This window comes from Nycticebus coucang, chromosome 10 (genome assembly GCF_027406575.1).
Source record: "Nycticebus coucang isolate mNycCou1 chromosome 10, mNycCou1.pri, whole genome shotgun sequence".
NCBI lineage: Eukaryota > Metazoa > Chordata > Mammalia > Primates > Lorisidae > Nycticebus > Nycticebus coucang.
The window spans coordinates 45,506,879-45,530,500 of NC_069789.1; the positions used below are offsets into that span (position 1 = coordinate 45,506,879).

A 23,622-nucleotide genomic window follows, 5' to 3' on the forward strand; every position below is an offset into this window, starting at 1 on the left:
TTTTCTTCATAAACTGTGCAAATTAAAATGTTAATTCACAGAGCTGTTAATGCCTCATTGGAAACTTTTAGCAAGTATCCTATTTTGAGATAGTTTTTCCTTTTGTCTAATATGCAACATTATCTCTGCTATGTGGGCAGGTATAAGGTAATACATTTAAGAATATTGATCTACACCAGGGGTCCTCAAACTGCGGCCCACGGGCCACATGAGGCGGTGTGATTGTATTTGTTCCCATTCTGTTTTTTTTACTTCAAAATAAGATATGTGCAGTGTGTACAGGAATTTGTTCATAGTTTTTTTTTTTTAAACTATAGTCCAGCCCTCCAACGGTCTGAGGGACAGTGAATTGGCCCCCTGTTTAAAAAGTTTGAGGACGCCTAGTCTAAAGCATATATATGAAATGGCATTTTAAAAATATCACATCTCAGGAAAGAACCCTGGCATTGCCTGTTATTTGTTTTCCCAAGTGATTAGTCTCTCTGTTTACTTTGTGCTTGTGGTGGTGGTGATTAGTGTGTATTATATATTGAACACTATCGGAGTATAAGTATAAAACTAGACTCCTGTAGACGTGTTCTTGCTCTTACAGGTCTTATGGGAGTAGAATCCAAGCTTGTTTGACAACTCTTAACCATTGTTATAGATTGTTATTCTCCTGCCCAATAGTGTGTTATAGCCAAAACCAAGCAATCAACAATAATTTAATTAAAACCTCAAATACTGGATTAGGACTTAACCTTTAAAAAGTCTGAATTGTAGACACAGGTTTGGTATTTGTTTCAGACATTCTTCAGGTCACTGGTCTAGCATACAAATACCCCCTTCTTACCACAGTGCACCTGCCTCCCTCAGGGAGGACCCGTGGTTGCCTGCTCTTCACAGTGGCTCTTGCTCTACTGAACACAGTTGGTTGGGATGAGTATGAAAGCCCAATCTGTTCAGAAATGATTCTGTTCTATTGAGAATTTGGAACTGGAGTTCAGAGCTAACCAGTCTGCCATGGTGTGTCTCTAAAACATGATATAGCATACAGTTAATTTGAAAGGAGAGACAGAGAGAGGTGTGCTATTGTGGGTGGAAGAGGAAGGACGAGGAGGAGGAAATGCTTATGCAGGTGAACAGAGAGGGGAGGTGAGAATAGGGAGAACACTCCTGACGGCTTTCTCACCTCGATCCATGACGTTGCCTAGTCTGAGCTGTGTTCCTGGTCTCGAGACCAGAACATTCCATTAACTCTGGATAATAAATTTCTTCTTTTGCTTGAGAGATTCTTTAGTCAGAGATTCTAAAGTTAAAAAGAAGCTACTACCATGGGAATGGGCTAAATGACTGGGGGTTTGGGTAGACCTTAGGATAAAGCAAGGTATTCAGAGATAAATAGTTAAAAATAGAAAGAGTAGCCACTTACATAGGCAAAAAACAGCCTGAGAGTCAGAGAAAGATTCATGAATTGGGTAATAGTTAACAGCACAAAATGTTGCCCAGCAGTCAGGCAGGTAAAAAGCTGAAAATTGTTAGTTAGATTGCACCATGTTTATAGCTCTATGCCCTGCTATCTGACTAAACTATTTTTAAACTATATTTTATTTTTTTGAGACAGAGTCTTACTATGTCGCCCTGGGTAGAGTGCCGTGGCATCACAGCTCACAGCAACCTCCAGCTCTTGGGCTTAGGCAATTCTCTTGCCTCAGCCTCCTAAGTAGCTGGGACTACAGGCGCCCACCACAATGCCCGGCTGTCTTTTGGTTGTAGTTGTCATCATTGTTGTTTGGCCAGGCTGGATTCGAACCCACCACCTCTGGTGTATGTACTGGCGCCCTAGCCACTTGAGCTACAGACACCGAGCCATAAACTATATTTTATAATTTTTAGATACTTCTCAAAACTCCTAGTACAAATTTCCTAGTGTATATTTCCAATACATTCTTGACAAGTGAACATTTATAACTTCTTGGTGTTAATTTTCAAAAATGTGCATTTATTTTAGTCAATGATATTCATAAAGCTTTATTGAAATGTATTTTGGTTAGTTTGGCCCCATATATTTTTAATGAAAAGTCATACTAGAAGTATTTTCCAAGTATTAAAACAGAATTTGCTGTCTAGAATGCATAATTCATTTTGGGATAGTTAAAATTCTAAGAAAACCCTTTGCTCTTTCCTTGTTCTCCAAAAGGCTGTGTTTAGACTATGGGTAATTTCTCATCTGAATAGCTAAGGAAGATTAGCTGCATGGCTACTGATACACTTGATATTTTCTCACTGAATAACACTGTGGCAACAGATTCTTAGCCCTTCTGATAAGATAAAATGTTCATAATACTTAGCAGATAAACGGGTATCATCCCTACCTCAGATCCTTTTAAATCCAATCTCCTGATCTGCATGAAGTTACATTTTTTGCTCTCATTTACTAGTTCCCCCCATAGGAAGTCCTCTTACAGCTGCTGAGTTCCTAGATTCTATTTTGACAGTCAAAACAACAGGTTGAATTTTTCTTTTCTCCTCAGCAAATACAATAGAAGATCAAGGTTTCCTGTGTGGTAGTCACTGACCTTGCCAAATCATTTTATATCTTCTCCAGATTTGGTCCTAGAAAAATCAAATATTAAGCAAGTTTGACAGTCCAGCTAAATTCCATAAGGTCATCTATCACATTACATACAGTAATTGATTTTAAGTTAATTGGTCATTAGTTGTATAGTTCATGTTTCTGGTTTTCTCATGTAGTTTCCAGAAACTTTCTTTTAAAATGAAGAAGGATATTATGTAAAGAAAATTCAGTAAAACCTCCCTTTCATTCTAATTACTTGCCTTTAATCCCATAACAATCAAAAATGGATTTTTTCACTCATCAGTACATTTCAATCATAAAAGAAAAAATCATCTATATTTTCATCATATCAAAAGAATTTTAAAACACTACTCTTTGTAGGTACAAGTAAAATTCATTCCCTCACTTCATATGTATAAAGTGCCTAATATTTATGAAATAGTACCCTAGGCCCTGCAACTAAAAGAAAAATTAATAAGTTAATTTTACTAATTTTTGTCCTCAGGAACTTTAGCTAATATTTGGAAAAATTCAATAGTGTGATTCTTTTAAAACAAGGAGGGGGGGCGGCAACTGCTACACTGTGTTGTATTAGCTGAATTGTCAAGGATGAAATAAAAAAGACAATTATTGGACTCTATTTGGCAATCTTTAGCCCTTGATAGGAGTACCATGTTCCATTTGGGAAGGCACACTTTTTCAAACACAGTCAAATTTGGCAGAGGTTTCAAAAGAGAGTAACAAAAAATGATGAAAGGCCTTGAAAATGGGGCTATAAGAAAAAGCTGTGAGACCTGAGAATGTTCAATCTTGAGGAAAAAAGACAGAAGGGACACATGGTAACTGTTTACAGATGCATAAAAGAGGTTTTACAGAGAGAAGAGGGACCGATTTTTCTCATTAGTCAACCAAGATGGTTCCAGAAGTAATGGGTTTAAAACACACGGTTGGGGGTTCAGATTAAATATTGGATTAAATTAGGTAAAATGTGAATGTTTAAAATTTTATAAGTCCAAGAACAATTAAGCTGTGTTGACTAAATCAAATTAGAATTGGCATAGGAATGTAGGGGGAATGCAAATCTGATCTAAATGCAGGGGTTAAAGATTAAGAGTTTACATTTGCATAAAATGTTAGCATATTTCAGAATACTTTTACATATACTGTTTTACTGATCTCTGGACATCCTTAGGAAATAGGGGGAATGTCAACTCAATTTATTACTGAGAAAATAAAATTTCGGAGAGAGGAAATGTTGCTGCTCTTTTTTTGCCCCAGACTAAACAAAACTAGGAAATCAGCTACAACCAGACGAGTAAGGTTAGAAGCCAATTCTTTGGATTTTCTGTCATTATTTTTCACATTATACCTTGCTACCTTTTCTTTGTTGTATGGTTTTCATTGTGGAGGACTGTTGTTAAATCAGTTGGGTTTTTATTTTGTTTTGTTTTGGCTTTGAAGGTGCCAAATATGTAGTATGTGAGCTTCCTTTTTTCCTATTAATTAGCTAAAGAATAATTAGTCAATGCATAGCCTGTAGACCAACTAGTGATTTTGTTTACGTAAAGGAATAAGAAATATGATTGATATACCTGTTTTATGTTATCTTCTGCTATTTATAATTGTGAAAATAAATTCAACAACTTTTGACATCCATTGACAAGCCAAATAGAGGCTCCAGAGTAAGTGGGATATGGTAGGACTCTGCCTACCATTACCAAGTGATGAAGACATTTATATTTCATCATTTATAAATTTTATATTTCTCATCCATAGGAAAAAAATCCTAATAAATTCTGGTTTCTTCTAGGGTTATAATGAGAAAGCACATGTGAAAGTACCACAACTTATTCAAAGAAATAAACTATGAGCTGTAACTTAGCATTAACTTTGAGTGATGGAAAATTTGTATTGTTTTGGTGTTGGGATGTTTTTATTTTGATAATTACCTTTTAGTTTCATTTTCAGTATTACTTCCTATTTTTCCCCTCTAACTTCAGATTCTTGAGGACAAAGCCTTTGTTCTAGCAGTTAAAATTTAGTAGGCTACTGTTGAAATTCAGTAATAAAATAGTGAGTGAGTAAATGAATGGATAAGTAAATATTTGCTATAATATTGTATGTCAGATTCTTGGATCCTGAGAAGGCAAGGAACTCACAGGCGAGTGGTGAATTTGTGGACTATTATAATGTTTGGTATAGAGAGAACTCTTTTCCCAACAAAGGGAGTTAGCCGATACCAAATGCTACCAAGGGAAGACCATTTGATTGGCTTCCAAGACCCTTATGGAGTCTGAAAAAACTTGTTGGAGTCCCTCAACCATGCACACAAATTGTGTAAAGTAATCCAGGAGGCAGGCTAAATGGAAAGGCTCTTAGTGTGCTGAGCTTGCTAGGAAATGGAGCAGTTTTAGGGGAAATGCCAACCTCTGTAGGCTCCTGTGATACCCACCAGGGTGCCAGCCACCCTCAGGGAGCCCACAGTGCTAGCAGGCGGACTGCAGCAGGGAGGCTTACTGGGAGGATACAAGGAGCTTAATGGCCCCCTGTGCATAATGTTGAAAGAGGCTGTGATTTTTGTTTTCTTCTGAGATTAATGTGTGTATATTGCAGGTTCAAAATGGTAAGAATCTTAATTAGAGTCGCAGGAAGTTGCATAATATACTCCATGCCTTACTCTTTCAGCACACCCAGTGGCAGAATCTATTTGCCAAATTATGAAGGTTGATAGAAAATAAAGACTGTAATTTGAGTAAATGGGATCTTTGCCCCCCCCCCGCCCCTATTTTTTCCAGTTAGTCACAAAGTTTAAAATGCAAAGAAGTAAATCTCCCAAGGGAGCAATTCTATTTCACTGGGGGAAAAAGACATATGTTGTTACTGATGAAACCTCTGTTGTGGAAGCAGAGCCAATCCTAGGAAAACTGGAAGGAGGCTCCACGCCTTTGGCATCACCACGACACTGCTGAGAGTCCTCTGTCTCAGGAGCCTGTAGCCGTCATGCCTGCCCTTAGCTGCCTGGGCTGCTTCTTGAGGTTTTCCCCAACATCTGCTCTTTGGTCTAACCACCCTGGAGCAGATGCCTGGCTCTCTTAAGCTAAAATGTACCTGTCTTGGGCCTTATACCTTCAGGACCCAGAGCTGGACATAGACTGATCTGACAGATGTCACTTTGAGATTATGTCAATGGCAGCAACATGTTTCCAGACTTTTCTTGGACTCACCAGGGCTGTGTGTTTACTCAGAGGCTTCTAGAGTTAATTTCTCAGAACTCAAATCATGAGCTCAAACTATAGTTCTGTGTAGTTCTATGTGGCCTTAATAAATACGGTTGCACTCAGAGGTCCAGCTACATAGAAAGTTTCATTCATTATTTTGAGCAAATATTTATTGAAAAGCAAAATACCAGGTACTGTGTTGAAACATAAAAATATATAAGCAAATAAGGCACAATCCATGGCCTTAAGAAGTCTAGGAGGGGTCTCTCTCACCTTCTCTTCTTCCAGAGAGGGACCCACTTCCAACTTTCTTCGGAAGTGCTCTAAACGTTCTCTTTGTTCTTCGTAAATAAAACTTTTCTTTATTACCCTACTGGGAAAATTAAAGACGTCCATAAAGTACAATAGCCCATATAAATCATTTATTTTATTCAAAAATATTTATTGAGCTTCTACTACGTGCCAGGCATGTGTGCACAGTACTGAAAAGCACAGGAGATAAATTTGTGCCTCTGTAAAAACTGTGTTCTAGTGAGAGTCAGCAGGTGAGAGAGGTCCACGTTAGTTATTCTTCCATTAAAAGGAAAATTCTGCATTCCTAAAAATTATTATGAATTATTCATCTTCACACCTTATATTAAGAATGTCAAATTATCTTTAACTGATTCGAGAAGGATTAAAGATAACCTAACATTTTTCAATACATCGTGAGCAACCCTTGTTTGAAGGAATCTTGTTTTGGATTTTTTCATAAAGAGAGTTAATTACATTTTAATTAATTTTGTGTGTGTGTGTGTGTGTGTTGTATTTACTTAAAGCAAAGTTTTCATGCTGAATTTGCTCCCCTAAAAGAAAGACAATTTCTATGTATCTCTGAAGAATAATCCCAAGTTAGACTGAATCCAAAGACATGACTAAGGGGCTGCAAAAGTTGGAAAGAATAAAAAAGATAGGGCCTGACTCTGCAGAGATTTTCAAGGTAAGGCATGAAATTGGAAGATCCATGTTCATGTAAATTAGGACTTGGGAAAAGTACTGAACAGCAGGATCATATTATCAAAAATCTGGCTGATAGGTTTTGAACTCACTGAACTGAATCTCTTTAGAAGTACATTTTAGAAAGACTAAATAAACATCAACACTATGGTCTATTCTAATTCAGGATCTTGCTTTCTCTATTTTCCAGGTGATAAAACACTGACTGTTATTAGTGTTATCATCAAGCATTTTGAGCAGTCAATCTGTGGGTTAATAGTAATACACAGTCACATAGTCCTGGAAATAGAAGGAAAGAATAAGGATTTTTATCTTTTTTTTTTTTTTTTCTATAGAAGGGAAGAAAAATTCAACACCTTGAGTCAGCTGTGACTCAAGGGTCCATTATAACTTCAAGATTTTTAACAGCCTGTGCCTAGGGTATGGGAGATGAATTTTGTTCCAAAGTGGTGACATGGGCCAATGTAAACCCTTGGGAGCAATTTCAGGCAAGTTGAGAGTCCGTTCTAAGCAAAAATGGATAGAAGGTGGAGGATGGAATTCCCACACTCACTTTCTGACCTTGGCTGATATTCCTCAGCAGTTGGTAATTAAAGAAAACATGGAAGCTGAGAAGGTGATGGAATAAAGGGGATGAAAATAATCGGAATTGAAATAACAGAAATAGGTAATGACGTGGGGCAAAAATAGGAATGACGACACTGATACACATGGCCACATCTTACGGGACAATAGGGTGGGACATGGAAACTGTAGGTTTGGTTCAGTAAGATGAAAACCATCTACATTTTTTCAAAGTTTATTTATATTGCATTTTTAACCCGGCAAACTCACCAGCTGTTTGTTTTATCCTCTGCCACGGAAGGCTCTAGTAGTTTTCCTGAAACTTTCTGGACGGGGACTATGGGACACCAGGCCCCTTTCTTTCATTGAAAAAAGGGATATTCTGCCCTGAGTCAGAAGCAGGGAGAAAATAGGTGATACAACATCTACATTATATTGCCAGAATAAAAATTAAAAGTCCACCAAGTGATCAGGTAGAAGTCAATAAAAAGGTCAATAAAAAGCAAAGATGAGCCAAAAGAGAGGACTTGGTGTGTTAGAAAATGCCAGGCAAAATAAACGGCAGAAAAACACTGTGGCAAGATCTCCCTGTGGCCTCAGGGAAGAGCATGATAAAATTAATTGAAGCTTATCAAGTGAAGAGCTGCATGGCTACACAACAGGCCTGGCTCTCTCATCTAAGGCACAGAGAATAGGGAGGTTGTTTTGTTTTACTTTCACAGGATTTTGAACATGCTGAGCCAAAACTCTTTTTTCCCCCCTTTTTTCAACTAAACAATGAATTTTGAGCAACATAGAATATTGATTGGCTCACATGATGAGCTATTTAAGAGGACTACTATGCTCTAGGCATTATCTTAAATACCAGAATACAAAAATTAGTGAGGTGTCCTATCTGCTTTCAAAATTTGTAATCTGGTAGCAACATGAGATTAATTTTCATGTATGGTTTATCTATAACTGTGTAACTCTTTTGTGATCACATTTTTCTCTATATCCCATAAGGAAGTAGTCTGACCAACTGCTTAAAACTGGAATAAACCTGTAAAGGTTTTATAAATGTTTTATCAGTAGATTTGACTCTCCCATTGTATGAAAGCATTCACTTTTTCTGTTTTTAAATTCAAAATATATTATTTTTAATTAATATAAATTAATCATATTAGCCGAATTTGTCCACATTGAAAACTTAGCTTGACCAGTAAAAAACCACTCTAGTAAACTGATGGATGTTTGATTTTATGAACATATAATTTCTTGTCGAGTTAAATGCTGTAAGTAAAATGAACAGGGCAAAATAATCACCCATTATTTAAATTATACATTATTGAAAATGAACAGGGCAAAATAATCGTACATTATTTGAACTACTTAGTAGTATGACACTGTTATATCTCTGAATGGTCATAATTTATTACTTCAAAGGAACATATTTTAAATGCCAACAAAATGTTTTGTAAGAAATGGGTCACCAATTTTAAGTTGAATTTGTGGGTTCTGTCTCAGTCTTTACACATTTTAATTCTCGAGCTTCATTTTTTCACACTGTCCGATGGGATCATTCATCCTGTAGCTATGAGAGTCCTAATCAAATTTATGCTAATCCTTCTCTGGCATGACTTTGCCTCAAATAATACTTTGTTTTTCAAAGTTTATGCTATATATGTACGTCATAAAGTATGTGATATATATGTATACACACACATACTGAAATTACATGCTAAATTAAAATTATCATGAAAAATACATTGACCTTATATCTTGAAATATTATGGTGACACTTGGTGCAACTTAGTATTTATTCGTGTAATTATTAAAGTGTTCACTTTCTGGGGACACCATAGCAGAATCACCACCAGCTGTGTGGCTAAAACCACAGAAACTAATTGTCCCACAGTCTGAAGGCTGGAAATGCCAGATGAAGATGACGGAGGGTTGGCTCATACTGAGGGCGGAGGGCAGGGTGTGGTCCTGCAGCTCTCCTGGGTTCTGGTGGTTTGCTGGTGATCTTTGGTGTGTTCTGCTGCGTGAACCCCTTTCTCTGCCTTCATCTACAAATGGTGCGTTCTTTGTGTACAGGTCTGTCTCTTCACACAGCTCTCTTTTTATAAAGAGAGTCATACTGAATTAAGGGTTCATCCCCTTCAGTATGACCTTATCTTAACTAACCCTATCTGCAAAATCTCTATTTCCAAACAAGATCACATTCTGAAGTATTGGGATTTAGGACCTCAATGTTCAAATTTTGGAGAAGCCATTCAGTCCATAACAATCACTCTACATAACTGCTGAGGAAGGAAAGAACTGATGTGATGCAGGAAAAGATAACCTAATCAAGAAGAGGAATAAACAGCTCCTACTAATTCCTTACATTTAATTTATTTAATAGAAAATTATAATTTTGCTAACACAGCATGGCACAGTATTGTAACTGAAGCAAGTGGATGACACGTCAAAAGCTCTAATAACTAGTATTTAATCAAAGATGCTATGTGTTTTTACCTGAAGTTCATCCTGGAAATGCAATATAATTAATTGGACAATTTATTTTAGCATGATTTTTCTTACATTTATGGAGATAGCATAACAATATTGTTTTAAATTTTCCTCACAATGCTTGGGTACAGACATTAATAGCATGGAAGCAATGGTTCCATTATCAACTCCTGCTGGTTTTAGTACATTTACAGCAACAAATACAATTCACCAGCTTGAACTATTGTTCAACATTCTCCCGCGTGACTTTATAAGAATTTTAATATGCAAGAGAGTTATTTGGCACTAATCAAAGACACACGTTTGCCTTCCCAGCTATTATAATATGATAAAGTAATCACATAAAGTACATAGGGTCAGGGACTTTATATATATATTTTTTATGAATAGACTAAAGGCTAATCATTAATGGAAAATTTGAGAGAAGCTCATTGTTCAATATACAAGAAAGTCAATTCTGGATGATAAATACAGAATCCCAATGAGCAAAAAAAAATTCTCATAATTTATTTTTCTGCTATTCATGTTTCCTTTTATTTATAAGGCTTAACAGATGCAGATATAGTTTAATCTTCCTAAAAATGCAGTGACTTCATCATTGCATATGTGCAAATTGTGCCAATCATGTTTTCATATGAATACAAACCCAGTAGAAGAGTCATTCATGTGTAGTACCCTGTTTCCCAGGTGTGCTCCCAAAGACACCTTATTTACAGGGGACGCCTTATCTTTCCTGTAATTAGGTCTTATTTTCGGAGGATGTCTTATTTTAGGGGAAACAGGGTAGTCATTCTCCTACTTGGTGCATTCTCCTGACTGTACAATACAGGAGTTGGAGTAAATAATCATAAGCATCCCCCTATAGCTCTAATATCTAATATGTTTTTGTTGATTAAGGTAACAGGTGACTGGTTGGTAAGCCTGAGATTGGAAATTACAGTAAGAGTGAAATTGAATATGAACAGAGAAATAGGTTGAGTTAATGTGGCAGCTAGTCATTAGACACAGACTATGGCGTCTTGACCACTGAAATCTTATGCCAAATATGATTGTTGATACTTGTGCAGTGTCGTAAACTTTTCACTTGCATTTTTTGTTTAATTCTCCTCTCCAAATGTGTGAAATAGGTTCAGAAAAGATAAATACCTTGGTGAAAGTCATAGAACATGTTAGAGGTGGAATTTAAATATTTCAGGTTCCGAGATATATACTGATGGCAGCCTTTGTTCCAGAAATGTAGTAGCGGTATACAATTGCGATTCCCATCTTCTCGGTACTTATTCTCTGAATTAACTACAGCTGTCTTAATGGCTAGATTGTGACCCATCAGCTTGAGAAGCTAACTCTTGTTGTCCAGAGAATCATAGTTCAATTAAATCATTTCAAGTTATATTCCTCTATGCTTCTGGGTTGTGGTCATCACCCTTCAGCTTAGTTTAGCATAGCTCTTTATCTGCCATCCATTCTTGACAATCTTATTTTAGAATTCTTACAAACACAGTCACTATTTAATTATAAAACATCAATAATCATTTATAGACATGTTTGGAAATTTCTATAGAAGGAATGGAATCTATTGCATAAACAAAATGACTTCTTTCAGCTGTAAATGTTGAAACTGAATTGCATTCAATATGAAAAAAGTCGTGTATGAAAAGCTTGTCCACTTGGTGGATAATTTCTATCTAGTTTTTTCTTTCCTAAGATAAGCTTTTAGTTTATTTGACAAAACAGGTTTAATATGAACCCAAATGTACTATATAATCATTAAATACTGGTTAGCATGAAATCATTTTATCAAACTGACTAATATGGTTGACTCTGTGGAAATTCTGTGATTTTTTTTTTTTTTTTTTTTTTTTTTGTAGAGACAGAGTCTCACTGTACTGCCCTCGGTAGAGTGCCGTGGCGTCACACAGCTCACAGCAACCTCTAACTCTTGGGCTTACGCGATTCTCCTGCCTCAGCCTCCAGAGTAGCTGGGACTACAGGCACCCGCCACAACGCCCGGCTATTTTTTGGTTGCAGTTTGGCCGGGGCTGGGTTTGAACCCGCCACCCTTGGCATATGGGGCCGGCGCCCTACTCACTGAGCCACAGGCGCCACCCGGAAATTCTGTGATTTGTTTTATTTCTTTCAAATAGCATCCTTTGCCTTGTTCTGCCGCCTGGGACATTGCTGTTCTCTCCATATTAATTAGGTAATATTGTTTACTAAATTTGTCTTCCTACCCTCCCATTTCTTTTGACTACGTCTATTGGAATATATGGTCAAATGTTTTTTTGTATGATGAATTTTCTTTTTCATCAAACTGTATCTATAATTTTCCTTCATTTTAAAAATAAAGAATAGAAAAATAAGGGAAGAATTTTTGAAACTTTTTTTTTTTTATTGTTGGGGATTCGTTGAGGGTACAATAAGCCAGGTTACACTGATTGCAATTGGAATTTTTGAAACTTTTATGTTCTATGTGCCTTCATTTTCTTTGGAAATTAATCTCAGAATTTATGTTTTATGTATTATAATTTGAAAATAAGAAGAATTGTTTTTACCTAGCACAGAAAACAGTTCATTTGCAATTATTTCTCTCCATAGTTCTAAGAGTCAGAACAATTCTGTATTAGTGTACCCTGGCAAGCAGAACACAGTCCAGAGCAGATATCCCATAAGCAACACGATAGATCCAATCATCTGATTCATTATAATACAAATATTGTAATCAATCATAATATTCAGTGTTCCATAAATCCACAATTCTGTGAAAGGGGTAAGAAAAAAGAAATTAAGCTATCAGTGAGTTTACTAAAAAAGGAAAAGAGATTTCCTGATTATCATCATTCTGAATTAGTCAGACATACACATGGTGATCATGCATATTTTAGGCAATAAAAAGAAAATCAACAAAAAGCCCTGAAAGGAGCAGCTTCTTATTTTTATTTTCTCTAGGATGTGGAAAGAAATAGACCTAGGTGTTAATTTAATTCTCTTTCAAGTTAATGACACAATGGGTTCCTCCTGGAGCATTAAATAGGAAATAAATCGCATGCCTGAGCTCAGTGCTTTCTCGTCTCTCAGCTTCTGATTTCACTGTGGAGGGAAGGGATGAACAGTCAGTGATCACAGAGAGGGGACCAGGCACCTGTATTTTGGTTTCCCAAACCTTAAATCATTTATGCTTAATTCAGCTCCTCCATGTTTGAGTCCTAACCTGAAAGCCATCTCTGCTGACTTCTACCTGGGTTTTTTTTCTTACATACATTCACCAAGTTCAGCTGTCCCTAAGTTCAGCTATCCCTGTAGGCAGACAGAGTTTCAGACTGCTCAGTTGGGTATGAATTTGAGAGGGTAACAGAGCTGATCCTGTTGACACAAACTAACCTATAGAGTATATGATCCTTTCCAAATGGATGTTCCATGGAACAATGTTCTCAAATAAACAAAAACAAACTACATTTAAAATGTCCATATACATTCAAAAAATAGTGTGATAAATTGATATAGCCAGATGTTTGTTTCTTTTACAGTCATTTTTGTTGATATCGTTGAACAATTTCCAGAATATTTAATATGCAAATAAACTTCATGTGAATTTTTAAAGAAACAGGTATTTTCTAAACTTCTTTGACCTTGGAACTCTTTTTTCCTCTCTCCCCCACCCCACCATTGCACTTACTTTAGCATTGCACTCAGCAGTGCTCCACGCATCAACATTTTGGGAATTTGAGGATGAAGATATGTTTTTCTTATTAAAAATGAATTCTTATCCCACTGGGAGAGAAAACACATTAAGCTTTTATCAGTCTTTAACATTTTAACATGGATTAGCCATTTTGCTCTTTCTGGATTATAAGCAGCTGAGAGCAGGCTTTCATTAGAGGGAGAGGAAGAGATGATCTGAAGTGCTGTGTGTCCCCAGAGAGAGGATTTTCAAGTGGAAACCACCATGACAGTGCCCGGGCTACCAGAGGACAACTTCATATAGTGCGGGGCTGTAGCAAGGCCGTGGAGACCAGCTATGTGTAGGAAGTTACGTTTGCCTCAGTTTCTTCATATGAAACAAGAAATTTACTCACCAGTGGCTATCATCTGTCTTCACTCTATCACTATAGTGGATCTAATATCTCGAGGGCCATGGGTGGGAATTGAGAGAAGTGGAAGAGCGGTGGCCACTGGTAGAAAAGCAGGGTTGGAAATGTGTTACCTCAGTTCTGCTTGGCAGCCTGGGGCTGGCTCTGCAGGAGTTCATGACCCTCATCTTCCAAAGCTATCTGATTTCACAAAAGCTACAGAGAATGCATTAGATGCCCAGCATTATAAAGGCTACAAATATTTGTAAGATCAATGCAAACATATGCAAGACATAGTTCCGGCCTTTAAGGAGTTTGCAATATGAAAAAAACAAGTGAATAAATAATTGTAAGGAACCAGAACATCCTAAGTATGAGTAAGAGTGAAAAGTAAAAATTTTTTTGTTCTCTTTGAAAGAGCAGTTTTCCCAGGTCAATGTGTTAGAACCAGATAACATCTTTTAACTCCAATTTAGGAGAAGAGATGTTATGGATCTGGATTATAGAGTTCCTAGATTCACATTCCTAGGTTAGATTCCCTGGGTTGCAATCCCATCTCTATCACCTTGATACCGGAATTTTTCTGCCAGGTCTGTGGCCTCAGGAATTGAAGAATGAATTTGCTGACGACAAGTAGGGAAAATGGGAAGTTTTTGAGAAGAAAAGGAAGTGAAGCCCCCGGCACAGTAGATGGGTCCCGAGTGGGTAGTCTCAGGACCACCTCTGCTTACGGCCTTACATATTTTCCAGTATGTTCTCTTCTCCTGATTAGTCTTTGTACAGGCAAGGTAAGGATTCTGTATGTGCTCAGCACTCTACTTGCTCTGATCTGTGTGATACAGGAATTCATAGTTTCCAGATGCCCCTCGCCCATGTCCACCGTGCCAGAGAGTCTATGGAGTAAGGTAAGCTTTCCATTTCCCCTCCCACGGACTGTGACCTGCTGACTGTACACACTGTGAGGCTGGGGCACTCCTGTTGTTCCATTTCACAGGGGCCATTTTCCAGTCCCTCGTTCTTGCCTGCCCTCCATAGGTTCCCCCTTCAAATTAAATAGGTCTGTGACCTTGTATAACTCTCTTCACCGTCTGTGCTTCCGTTTCATGTGTAAAACGGTGGTGATGATGATAATTGCCTTCCCCATCTGATAACATTGTTATTGGGAGGATTAAAAAATATATGTAACATGTCTAGGAGAGTATCTAACATAAAATAACAAACATAAGCATTTAGTATTGTTAACAATAAATTATATGCAACTAAATTATCATACAGGGCTTTACAAAAGAGACAGGAGTGAGATCATCTGTGAAGAATGGGTAAATGTTTAAAGACGCGCCTGATAAAGCATAGCGTTCTCAGGAAAGGGTTACACCATGGCTAAAGAGCTCAGAACGAGAAATCAAAGAACAAGATTGAGAAATAGCAATCAAATCAATTTGTTTATACACAGTATTGGTCCTTTATGGGTAGTTTAGACCATTTTGTGGAAAAAAATAGTAGGAAATGATTTGGGAAAGAATGTAGTTTGGGAGTGTAGAAAGATAGGAAGAGGTGTTATCTAATTTAGTCTCGAATGGGACTTTGTTGATGTTTGGTCATGGTAGTGTTATGAAAGGCAGTATAATTTGTGAAGCTTACTCTTAAAGCAGTACATTAGATTCATTAATTTTTTTTTTTTTTTTTTGAGACAGAGTCTCACTCTGTCACCCTGGGTAGAGTGCCGTGGCATCACAGTTCACAGCAACCGCAAACTCCTGGGCTTAAGCGATTCTCCTGCCTCAGCCTCTCAAGCTGGAACTACAGGTGCCTGCCACAATGTCTGGCCATTTTTTGTTGCAGTTACCATTGTTGTTTGGCTGACCTGGGCCAGATTCAAACCTGCCAGCCTCTGGCAGGTGGTATATGTAGCTGGTGCCATAACCACTGTGCACGGGCGCCAAGTCAAATTTTTTAGTAACAATTGCCTTACAGTAGAAAAAGTACTGGACTTAGGTCAGATGACACAGATTCAAATCTATCCTTTTAATACCTTTAGAATCAAACACTCTAAGCCTCAGTGCCTTAATCTTTAAAGAGGGAAAAGCACATCTAAATCACATACTTATTTTTAATTTCAAATAAGTTAGATGAAAAAGATACTGATATATATGTGTGTAAACTTTTAGCCCTATAATATTATCAAGACAAGTGAATAAAATTGAAAAAACTATTTTAATTACATGACTCTGGTCTCCACCCTAATAAAATCTATCTGCATTCTCCTCATGGCAGTTAGTTCATCAGACACCATTCAGGAAACTATTCAAATTCTTAGCCCTAAAGTTATAAATTAAGCATCCCATCTCACTTCCAGGTTACAGTGAAGTTCTCAAAAGTTTCCAGAGTCCCTGAGGTTATTCATCCTGAGTTGCATCTTCAGAGTTGACAACTACAGAAAGTTCAAAAATACACCGACTTCTGAATCAGCATCTTCTTCTTAGAATATAGATAGCAAATCTGGTTGGCAGCGATTTTCCAGTCATTCTCCTGCCACACTGATGCTCTGCAATGGCTCCAAGGAAAGGAGCAGGAGCCATCCTACAAATAAATGCAAAATTAATAAAAGAATGCAGGGTAATTGGTGGTTTTGCTCCAACAGCAGTTAATTTGAGTCCTTTGATACTTTTCACTCATTGATTTTTAGTTTTGCCAATTCTTTGTTTGAATTCTCTGTTTTACTTTTGGATTGTGAAATGATATTTAATTTGGGTAATTTTCCAGAATCACCCTTTATTATTTTGTAAGCGGCAGGCGGCACAGATGGATATGAGCAAGGTCTTTGTATAAAAGCCAGCAATAGAGGTAGTAACATTGCCCTGAGAGGGTTCTCATGAAACAAATCAGATAAAGGAGAGAAAGCATTGCCAAAGCTGGCCACGACAGAGGATGTGGATCCAATAATAGACATCTCAATGGATACATGTGTGTGATTCAATATTGTGTGACCTTCCCTTTCAAACTCACTTTCAGGAAACATATTCTAAAGGGGTGCTGAGGAGACTGCCTCTCTTCTCCCGACTCCCCTCCCTAAAAGAAAACACTATTCCTCTGTATCTTGGTCATTCAGTAGGTACATCTCTGAAAAGGGTTTAGCCAATGTTAAAAAGAGAGAGAGAATTTTAATTCAATGCCATTGAAAGAGCTCAATTATAGCCAACATTTTTTCCAATCATTTTGTCACTACTCAAATATTGTTAACGATATATACTGTTACTACATTGCTGTGACTTCCAAAGCTTCCCAGAAAGTAACAATTTGGACTTTTGAGAGACCCAAGCATTTGAAATCTTTCTTAAGGCAAACTGTCTCTATATCCATTGCTAAGATAGTTATTTCTGAAAACTATGGTGCTTACTTCTCTGCAGTGCTATTTGTAAACATTGGCATAGTATAAACTGTAAACTTTTACGGAATCACCATTATAAAACACTCTAATTGTGTGAATAATACTTTATTCCAGCCAATCACCTTATCATAAATAGCATTTTCTATAAGCCTTGAAATCATGTAATAGTAACAATAGTTTCTTGGACAGTAAATATTCCCACAGATTGAACCAATGAAACACTGCCTGGAATGAAGGCTTCAACTCTAAGGAAAATTGTTGAATAGAATTCAGTAAGACAGTCATAGATCAAATACATTATTAATGTTACATGGAGCCCTGTTGCTTGTGGGCTTATTAAAAACAATAACTTGTATTTCAGTTAGATAAAATTTATATTGGCCTCAGGTTTCTTTTAAATAGAATAGAAGAGTTATTAGAAAGAGTAATGATGAAATACCCATGCTTAGAATAGCGTCTGATATGAAGCAACTACTAACTGTGGTGGAAATGATCTTCTACAACTCTTTCACGTGAACTCAGGGACTATCTTTGATAACTATGAGTCTCTAGTCAGCAGGACTATCAAAAAAACCTTTCTAAAACTCAGATATCTATTTTTAATCTTGGTATTACATTTCTAATTGAACAAGGGGAAAGGGCATCAAAACGCATTCTGAAATGTAAATTCCCAGAATTAAAAAAATAACCCAGTGCATAATATGCTCTTTGAATCAATTCACTTGGCAGCTGTCTTGTGGTAACACCTAGGACGTTCTTAGACCATGTCTGCGTGATGCTAAGTAACAAATTGTATTAAGTTATCTTTTCCAAGATGCCTGGAAGAGATAATGGAAGAGATTAACTAGTCCCACCCCTCACTCTCCAGATGAGAAAAGAAAGGCCAAAAAATATTAGTGATTTATTTACATTAGGGGCTTTCCCTCTGTTGGTAGTGAGAACGTCTGTCCTAGTGATTTTTCCACCACATCTCTTTGTACTGAAATTTGGTTTCTCAGGGCTACCAGTTTGAAGAGGTGCAGTCATTCACTTGTGAAAATACTGAAAATAGTATGGTTACTGCGACTCAAGCTAATATGGTGGAAAACGTGGTATTAGGCAAAAAGACCACAATCAAAATGGATCTTTGAAGCTCAGCTACTAATACGTACGCACTGCCCAATGGAGTGAGCCTTGTTCATGTTGCTCTTTAGAGTTTCCTTAATTTCCCTTATACATGTATCCTAGTTCCTTTTACTTCATAGAAAACCTTAACATTTTATTTCCAGAATGTGTCATATTAGGAGCATATAGTACCAAAAACAGTGGAAAGGAACTAATAGGAACTTTGTTGATTGTTAAGACAAGAAGGAACCTGCCATTGCTTGAGGACTAGGAAATGTTTAGTGATCTTTCTGGCTAATGGAATGAGGTTTTTGTTTTGTTTTGGTTCGTTTAAATATAGGTTTTTTTTTTTTTTTGGTTTGTTTAAATAAAAGCTGATTCAGTGATAACAAAAAAAAAAAGGGACAGGAACTTCAAAAAACATAGATGTTCTCATCTTTACATTTCTAGAGCTATTTTCATATTAAGGTTCAAGATCTGCTAAAGAAATTTTCATCTAATGCAGTAAAATTTTTTTTTTTATATATGAGCATATAGAATCACCAAACCTGTTTATTACACTCTAGAAAACAAGGAAATGTGTAATACATCTTATAATTTTTATTACTCTTGTGGGAATAATAAAGAAGAAACTTCTGTAAACTAAAACCCTGCATACGCAGACTGTCTTCTTAACCTAACAACGCTAGATAAACGAGATGCTCCTGTCCCCAGTGTTACAAGAGAGAAATGAAAAACCCTTCCCTGCACTGGTAACCCTTAAATTGAGTTTTTGGTGTGTCCCTTCAAGAGAAGGTCACTGTGTCAACAGTAATTAGGGGAAATGGCATTGTGAACATTGCTGGACAAGATGTGGTATATTTCTTACTTTCAATTATTGCTTCCTTGTTTGAATCATTAGCATTTGGCAGATTAGTTGCTGAGTTTGTTGTTCTGATTTAAAACTCTGTGTAAGGTTGAATATGTTCTTATCTTGATCTTGTGTTTCTGCCATGACTTGCATTTCTTGCTGAGCTTCTGACTTGAATTGCTCTATTTTTTTGCTGAGCTTTTGCTTTGTCTTGTTGTATTTCTATCTGAAGTTCTATCCCCCTCCCCCACAAACACACCTTCTTTTTGTTATATCTCTAGTTGGCCTATTGTCTTTCTCTGGCCCATTCATTAGCTCTTTTTTTTTTTTTTAAGTTACCCCCATTCAGTGTATGCGGTGCCTAATCATATGATTCCTCACTTGCTGTCTCCAACTTGCTGTGTTTTCTCTCAGGTCTGATACTGCCAGAGAAGGGTTTCTGCACTTTGGCTAATGTGCTGTTGTCTAAATTTGCAGTGTTTCAGCTCATTACACTGACTTTAATTTTGATGTATTTGTATTTTATCCAGTTCAAGTCATGTTTCTTTCCTCTATCAATTTAATTACTTTCTGCCTGGGCAACATTGTGTTTATACAATTGCTGCTAGAGCGACAAAAGATTTCTATTTAAATTACCACCCAGAACATCAGCAATTCAGACTAAAAGACACCCAGAACACCTCTGATTGATGTCTTCCCTTTGTGTGGATAAGAAAATCTAGGGCGGCGCCTGTGGCTCAGTCGGTAAGGCGCCGGCCCCATATGCCGAGGGTGGCGGGTTCAAACCTGGCCCTGGCCAAACTGCAACAAAAAATAGCCGGGCGTTGTGGCGGGCGCCTGTAGTCCCAGCTACTCGGGAGGCTGAGGCAAGAGAATCGCTTAAGCCCCAGGAGTTGGAGGTTGCTGTGAGCTGTGTGAGGCCACGGCACTCTACCGAGGGCCATAAAGTGAAACTCTGTCTCTACAAAAAAAAAAAAAAAAAAAAAAGAAAATCTAGAATATTCAAATAGTCTTCTTTACTTGGGTAAGCCTGTTTATAGTTGTGGAGTCATTAACAGAAGATGAGCGTGGGGCTATAGGGTCACTGTACTGCTTCTTTGTAGGAAAAAAAATATATGACCAATTTCTATTCTGTACAAGTCATGCCCTTATAGTAGAAAAAGTCTTTCTTAGGTGTTTAACTTACATGCAGCTTGGCTACCCAAGCTCCAGCTTTTCTTTTTCCTTATGAGTATGTGTAATATGTGTTTATCGGTTTGAATCTTGCCTTTCTAGTAATATTGCATTTGAATTTATAAGTCAAGAATACTCGCTAAATCTCTATTGTGTATACAGAACTATAGCAAATGGTCTAAAATGATGTGGGAAATATGACCAACAGTCCTGCTTGCAAAGACTTTCAGTAATGCAGAAAAAAAGAAAAGCACATGAGAAGTACATCCTTAGAAATGGAAATAGTGATAAACAATCTAGTGTAAGTGTCCTTACAATAAAAGAATTAATTTTTTCCTTCTGGGTAGATGCCCAGAAATGGGATTGCAATGGGAGGTCCAGCTTGAGTTCTTTGAGGGTTCTCCATACTTCCTTCCAAAACGGTGCATTCTCTCCACATCCACGCCAGCATCTGCAGTTTTGAGATTTTGTGATGTGGGCCATTCTAACTGAGGTTAGATGGTATCTCCGGGTAGTTTTGATTTGCATTTCTTTCATAATTAGGGATGATGAACATTTTTTCATATGTTTGCTAGCCATTCATCTGTCTTCTTTAGTGAAGGTTCTATTCATGTCTCTTGACCATTGATATATGGGATTGTTGGCTTTTTTCATGTGGATTAATTTGAGTTCTCTATAGATCCTAGTTATCAAGCTCTTGTCTGATTCAAAATATGCAAATATCCTTTCCCATTGTGTAGGTTGTCTATTTGCTTTGGTTGTTGTCTCCTCAGCTGTACAGAAGCTTTTCAGCTCAATTTACAATTGCCAAAATGTGGAAACAGCCTAAATGCCCACCAATGGATGGAATGGATTAACAAGCTGTGGTATATGTATACCATGAAACACTATCCAGCCATTAAAAAAATGGAGACTTTACAGCTTTTGTATTAACCTAGATGGAAGTGGAACACATTATTCTTGGTAAAGCATCACAAGAATGGAGAAGCATGAATTCTATGTATTCAATTTTGATATGAGGACAATTAATGACACAGTGGGGGATGGGGGAAGGCGAGAGCAGAGAGAGAAAGAAGGAGGGGGGGTGGGGGAAAGGAAGAGCAGAGCGAGGGAAGGAAGGAAAGGGGTGGGGTCTTGGTGTGTGCCACACCTTTTGGGGGCAAGACACAACTGTAAGAGGGACTTTACCTAATACATGCAATCAGTGCAACCTGGTTTCTTGTACCCTCAAAGAATCCCCAACAATAAAATAATAATAATAATAAAAATAAATAAAATTACATGAGATGGAATAAACGAAAAAAAAATGGAAACAGTGAAAACTCCTTAATAAATGTACAGTTGCTTTCTATAGGGTTTAAACCTGTACATCTCTGACAGGGATAACAATTGTAACAGCTCTTGGAGATACTTAAGAAACAGGATTGTAGGTTTACCTGAGCATATGCCATAGATAAAGTTCATCAATAGGCTAATGAAACATGATCAGCAAAGGGGCTGATTGCATGGTCAGCAAATTCTTCATTGGTTTCGTTCTGTGTTACAGGGCTTATGCATACAAACAAGAATTTTATTACTTATTCTTTTTGTATAATTCTGTATTTCCTTCAAAAACCAACTGTGAACACTTATATCCAACAAAAATATTCCACTTTGCTATTTACTGAAGGGATAAATTCTTTTTAAGTTCTTTTTTAGTACATACATATTTTCTGGTTTTGGATAATCTTTATGAGCTTCAGTTTTCTCATCTGTCTATTTGGCACAAATGAAATATGACAGACAAATGAAAAGGCACGTTTAGTGTTGGGTTCAGGGCGTGTTACATGGGGAGAGCACCCATGTCTACCTTACCTTTCGTCTTCATTTCAGTGGCCAGTCATTTTACTGCCGACCCTAATTTCTGGTTTTTCACTCATCCATTATTTCCGCATACTACACTAGCATATCTGACCTTGATAAAAGCAGTTTCTACAGTTTAATTGTGTAGCAATAGTTTGGCAGTCTTTGATTCCTACTCTGTAGCCTTCCCAGGGCTGGAGTTGTTTAACCTCAACTGTTAGACTCAATCCACCCTGTCCTCTCAGCACAGTCCTGAGCTCATCGGAGAGACTTAGACTCGTGCTTTGAGACTTCTCAGACAGTCAATCTTGCTGAAGAATCTGGCCTTGACTTTATGCACATTTTTGAACTTTCTAGCACCTTTCCAAGACTGGAACCCACCGCTTCCCTCTGGTTCTGATAATTGACTGCCTTTATGTCTTGGGGAGCTGCCCAATGTTCTAAAATGTTTATGCTGTTTGCCTTTCTCCAGGCTGCCCCTCCCAACTAAAGTCCCCTCAAGCACTCGTCTGTGGTCTCTAGATTCCTACCACACACATTGTGCACGACTGTCTGGCTGTGGAGTTGTATCTATTGTCGTTTCTGTCAGTTGAAATTTTTCTGCCCCAGTCCTGTACCTGTTCCTTCTTTCAATAGCCTATGTCTCTCTGTTGTATCCCTGAAACGTTTTGAGAACCAGCATATTGCTCTGCCCTCCCACATGATGAAGACTGATACTTTCTTCCTGGGCCTACAGCTGTGTATTTGCACCACCTGCCCACCCATGTAAAGATGTCTGGACCCAAATCTGCCTTTCCTGACAGATCAGATCTGCCCTTCCAGCCAGCTTGGCTCCACAATATGATGCAAACTTCATGCCGATTAACAAAGCATTTTGCTTTTCTTATTGTGACAGCCCTACATCTTTGTTATGATTTTTATGTATGAGGCGCTTTTGGGGACAACTCCTTTTAGATGAAAATGCTTTCTCGTGAACCTCCCTTGGTACTCTGAAGCCTCATTGGAATGCATTCGGGATGAACAGGCCTTATTCCAAATTACATCCAATATTGAACAACATTGTAACCAATAGTTAAAGCACCAGACAGGGAAAGGTTGCAGAATTTATATGAAATATAAAACAATATCCATTGTTGTAATGAAACCCCTACATAAAATTACGTAATACCTGAGTTTCTTATTCCTCAAATAGTCTAATTGATTGTTCATGGGGCTCACTCAGCCAAAAGTAGAGAGAAACTTTGTACAGACATCATTAGTTTTTCTCAATTTAGAGATTAATCATGAAGAGCTCTGGCTCTTTAATTCTGTAATTTGTATATTTAATGGGCTGCTGCAGAATCTATGACAGTAATTAGCATAGCCTG

The 23,622-nt window shown here is 37.4% G+C and overlaps 1 protein-coding gene across 1 annotated transcript in view; it reads left to right on the forward strand.

Annotated features, from left to right (window-relative positions):
- Nucleotides 1–23,622, forward strand: part of USH2A (usherin) — an 868,259-nt gene that overhangs the window by 320,722 nt on the left and 523,915 nt on the right. The gene's annotated exons all lie outside the window — the stretch shown is intronic.